The following is a 6000-nucleotide window of genomic DNA, read 5'->3' as shown; positions in this document are numbered from 1 at the left end:
CTCTGCACCCTAAACCTGTAGACTGTGAGCTCTCCGGAGCAGGGCCCTCTTCCTCCTGTACTAGATTTATTTATTTTTGTTATGTTGTGTATTTTATCACAAATCCTTGTCAATGTATACCCCTATCATTATACCCAGAGCTACAGAATTTGGCGGGTCTATACAAATAAATGATAATAATAATAAATAATTAATATCTAGGGGTAGATTTATCAAATGGCTACAGCGAATCATGTCCACCCGACATCGCTAAATGCTGACCGCATACGCAGTCGCCATTTATCATTGCACAAGAATTCGCTAGCAGGGGGTCTCATTCATCCTGATCGTATCTGATCGGGATGATTGCAGTCCGCCACCTCAGAGGTGGTGAACGGGTTAAGGTGCAGCAGTTTTAAGACTGCTGCTTCTTAAATTCTGTTTCCAGCAAGCCAGAAGACTCGCACGGAATGAGCAGCATACTCTGCTTAATAAATCGGCCCCTTGACTCATTTGTGGCCAGTTAAGTACTCTCCAGTGCTTTGTCTTAAACCATTTCTGGGTGCTTTTTGATGTGTTCTTTGGGTCATTGTCCTGCTGTAAGACCCATGGCCTCTGACGGAGACCAAACTTTCTGAATCTGGGCCCTACATTGCACCACAGAATTTATGGTAGTCTTCAGATTTCATAGTGCCATGCAAACAGTCAAGACATCCAGTGCCTGAAGCAGCAAAGCAACCCCAAAACATCAGTGAACCTCCACCATGTTTAACTGTAGGAACTGTATTCTTTTCTTTAAAAGCCTCACTTCTTTTTCTGAAAACCGTAGAATGATGGGCTGTAATTTGTTTCATCTGTCCACAGCACATTATCCCTCAGGTAAGTTTTGGCAAACTCCAATCTGGCTTTTTATGTTTCTGTGTCAGCAGTGGGGTCCTCCTGGGTCTCTTACCATACCGTCCCTTTTCATTCAGATGGCGATGTATAGTGTGATCTGACACATTTGTATCCTGTGCCTGAAGGTCAGCTTGAATTTGTATGGAAGTTGATTGAGGTTCTTTATCCATCATTCGAACAATCCTTCATTGCAATCTTTGATCAGTTTTGCGCACAGTGGACAACTGGACACAGGAACATTAAGATCTCTGGAGATGGACTTGTAAACTTGAGATTGTCCATGCTTTTCCACAATTTTTGTTCTCAAATCCTTGCTGCTCTTTCTCTTCTCTATGTATATTAACAAATTGAAATTTTCCTCCATTTATGCAAAATCTCATCAAATTTTATTCCATAACAGGGCGTTTCGGGGCCAATGCCCCTTAATCACATGATTAAGGGGCATTGTCCCCGAAATGTTGTGTCTTTTTCTGCTCCTGTTATGGAATAAAAGTTGATGAGATTTTGCATAAATTGAGGAGAATTCACATTTTTTCTTATACATATTACTGAGAGCTTGGCAATTGCTCTAGGTTGTTTTCACCACTAGGTCTATGTGTGCTGGACGCTACTTTGGTTTTTGACCTTTCTCTTCTCTATGCTCAGTGTGGCACACAGAGACACACAACAGAAAGGTTGAGAAAAATTTTCACCATTTTAACTGGTTGCCGGTGTGATTTCTATATTGTCAGCACCTGTTATTTGATACAGGTGAGTTTAATTACAAATTACAGGAGCATCACAAACTTGTAATGCAATTATTTCTCACAATTTTGAGAAGGTCCCAATACATTTTGTCCAGTTCCTTTTGAAATTTTACTTGGAATGTGTCAGATTTGGCTTTTTGTTCTCCACATTTTTGTGTCATACCAATACAAACAAAATAAATAAAGATGAGAATGCCTAAACATTTGTAATTGCAACAATTTTCGGGGTGAAGTGGTGCATTATCTGAAAGAAATGCAGGGGTATAACTGTATATCTGATGTGTTTTTTTTGTAAAATATATATCTATACCTATATATATATATATATATATATATATATATATATATATATATATATATATATATACAGTATATATATATATATATATATATATAGGTATAGATATACATATATACAGATACATCTAGGAATATATATTTGAAAATACATAGAACATATTCCTCTATGTGAAGAACATTGAAATGTGAAATATTTACAGTAAATACATAAACACTTTGAATATTGCATAAATATGATTTTTCATGTTTTCATCTACTTGAGTGCAAAGGGCTCCTGTGCTTATGTTTATATGTGTATATATATGTCTGTGAATACATATATACACATATAAACACATAAATACATATGTAGACACATATAAACACACATATGTATATATATATATATATATATATATGTATATATACCGTATATATATATATATATGTATATATATATATATATATATATATATATACACATACATATTTAGACATTTATATGTATGTATCTCTATGTTAAAGTCCTTTGCAGTCCTTTTTTTCCCTCTAACCCTGATGCCTCATATCTTGAGCCCTTATAACTTTTTTATGCAATTTTCTAAAATAATTTTTATTAGACAGCATTATTATGAGTATCACTGTACTTAAATGTATTTTTGATCTGTTTTGTGATACTTTTTTTGTTCGAGCGTAACAGTTAACCAGACTTCTAAGGCCGCATTTCCCCAGCGCGTCTTAAATTCAATTGCGCTCAATCAATCGTAACATATAACTAGGGGTTTAAAAGACAGTGACAGTTTACCTTAATCCTGCTGAACTTACCTAGTATCCTGTGGCAGCCGTATCAACACTACCCACTTGGTATCCTGTGCCTGCATGTCCATCTAAACCTACTGGACTCTGTTATTTCCTGCTTCATAGGTTTCTCCCTTCTGAATTTATCTCTTGGTGTCTGGCCCTTGGCCTGTACTTGAACTTTGCTGTTCTTTGAACCTTGAATGTGATATATCATTGGTCCAGTTTTCTTTTACTTTTTTTTAAAGCCCTTTTAAAGACTTTCCTGCCTATCTATTTCTGTACATAGAATTCTTGGCTGAATTTGCCTATAATAATCAAATTCATAGATCATCTTCAATATCCCCATTCTTAAGCACATATGGATTCCACCTAACTATGCTACCCAGTTCCGCAGCGGCTGCTGCTTCTATCTAGTCATGCTCAGATTTAAAGGGACTGCAACCTAATTACAGGAACTTCAGCCTAGTGGCTACAGGTATGAAAGTTCCAATATAAAGCATCTTAGCCCATCACTTTGAGCTGAGTTATTGTAAGGTGCAACCTGTTCCCAATCCTGTGCTCTCTGTATACCTACATGATTCCAGTGCCCTGTGTATACTTACCTTGTTCCTGTGCTCTGTGAATACTTACCTTGTTCCTGTGTCTGCTGAGTCTCCTGTTCTTGCTATACCAGTGACAGCTTACCTCAATCCTGCTGCATCTACCTGGAATCCTGTGGAAGCCCCACCAACAGCACTCAATTTATATCCTGTGCTTGCATGTCTAAACCTACTGGACTCTGTTATTTTGCCTGTCTCTAAGTGTCTGCCTCTTATCTCAGATAATTTTATAGCTTTTTACATCAAGACACTGCTAGTTGATGTGTACCATATAGATAACATTGTGCGCAAAACTGGGGAGTGGGTAATAACAATAAATAATAAAACTTTTGGTGTAGACTGTCCCTTTAAATTGATGGAGATTAAATCTCTTTACCTCTACCTTTCACATTTGTATTTGTATAAAGTAATTATTTAACCTCTTACATGTCTTTCTTTCTAGACTAAACAGACCCAATTTAGCTAACCTTCCCTTATTTCTGTTTGTGTTTTGTGGAGCGTCTCTAATTCGGCAATGTCTTTTTTTTAAATTGGTTCCCAGAACTGCACTCCATACTCAAGATAAGGTCATACCAGGGATTTATATAGCAACAGAATTATGCTTTCTTCTCTTGCATATAAGCCTCTTTTAATATGTGCCAATATCCTATTAGCATTAGAAGCTACTACCTTCCATTGTGCACTAATTCTTAGCTTGTTATCTATAAGTATGCCTAAATCATTTTCCTCCTCTGTTTTGCTAGGTCTAGTCCCATTTAAATAATAGGTAACCTATATACTTTTATTTTCAAAATGTAGAACCTTAGAACCTTATATTTATCAGTATTAAATCTCATCTGCCATTTACCAGCCCATTATTTGATTTTTTTAAAATCATTTTGTAAAGCAATTACATCCTGCACTGACCTAATCATCTTACCCAACTTTGGGGGGTAGTTATCAAGCCGTCAACCTCAAATACGCTGGAATTCCGCAAAAAGACCGGCAAAAGTAGAATTTTGTGGCGTAAACTTCGATCCGCCGGACTCAGTCCGGCACAGATCGATTCTTACGTCAATTAAGATGTTCCGCACACAAGTATGGCACAATCTGACTACTTTTGCTAGTTATCAAAAAACTAGCAGGTACGCTCGGCACTTTTACGGCCCAGCGTACCTGGTTTTCAAACCGCCACCCTGGAGGCGGCGGATCCCATAGGAATCAATGGGAGTCTGACCATAGCGAAAGTACAAGTTCGCTGCTGCCAGACATCCCATTCATTCCTATGGGAGCTGTCTACACCTAACACCCTAACATGTAATGGAAATAGTGGCAGCGGTGTTAGTTTAAGCAAATATCAACCCCTTCATAATATAGTATGCTGAAATAATAGTAGATATATAATCTATTCAGTATTCATTATATACCAGTTAGTATCACTGGTGAAGTGTAGGAGAAGGGGGGTGCTGACTGTCTGATAGATATATAGGTACAAAAAAGAGAGAGAAGTTTGACAGTACCCAGCACTCACAAAACACTATATAGTAACAGTATGCATTGAAAACCGGATTGTGTCCAGAACTGGTTATTAAAACGTAACTTTTACTAATGATAGAATAAAATAAAAAAGGTTGGTAAATAGTACCAAATGTATAACATAAATATGTGAGACATACATTTAAAACTTAGATTAAGAAACAGATCAGGACTGTGTGTTTGAGACTTCAAAAACAGAATTACTTCCCTGTGTAATAGTTCCAATACACCGTAACCCTCAGGGCTCAGAGAATACACGGATTGCTCTAAAGCTAATCTAAAAAGGGGATTGACCCCAACAACATTACCTAATCTGAGCAATACTGGTACCTAGAGCAGGAGAGGAAACGGTTTATAAATGACTGATTAAGGAAGGCAATTGCCACATCAATATAAGCTTAGAAAAGTCCCAGGTAAACACAAATTAGCAAGTCTCATGCACACAGACAAGGCCTGATGTACATTTCGCCGCTAGCACGGCTTTCTCAGAGGCTAACCAGAGTCAGGGCCCCAACCCGGTATTTGTATCGTCATTGACCAATAGAAATTGGTTCTAAGCACACACCTCTAGATGCAGCCTATCACAAGAGGCTTAATGTAATTGGTTAAAGATTCATCACATGATCGTATCAAGCAGGTGTCAGGATAGTAACATGTTGAAACAATTTTGTGATATAAGGTATTAGATATTTGCTACATTGTTTCAAAATCAAGAATAGGTGTCAGGAGCATTAAAAGATGACAGCAACCGTTCCATCCCAACATGATTTACTAAACTCGATTGTAATTTTCAATCATGCAGGTCTAGCTTACTCAGAATTGTCACTCCCACCTGGTCAAAGATTAATTCTATCCACCAATTGGATTCGAAAGTGTCTTACAATACAAAAATCTGCGTTTATTACCAATAACAGATTTTCATTCACACCTTTCAACACACATATAATGAGATTCATCCTTCCTATGTCACACATAGGAAAATCCTCAATTGATGCATAAATCCTCTCCATGTATGTTGATAGAAAATTTGATTGCGTTTTTCAAAAAACGATCACAAGAGAATGATGTCAAAACTCATTCACAAATTGACTTAAATCAGACACACTCTTCATATCTGTCAGAGCAAAGAGTAATGTTAACACGAATAAGTATACTGTATTGACTCTATTGAAACGAAATCTTAT

This window comes from Bombina bombina, chromosome 1 (assembly GCF_027579735.1).
Source record: "Bombina bombina isolate aBomBom1 chromosome 1, aBomBom1.pri, whole genome shotgun sequence".
NCBI classification, from domain to species: Eukaryota; Metazoa; Chordata; class Amphibia; order Anura; family Bombinatoridae; genus Bombina; species Bombina bombina.
This window is presented reverse-complemented; position numbering follows the sequence as displayed.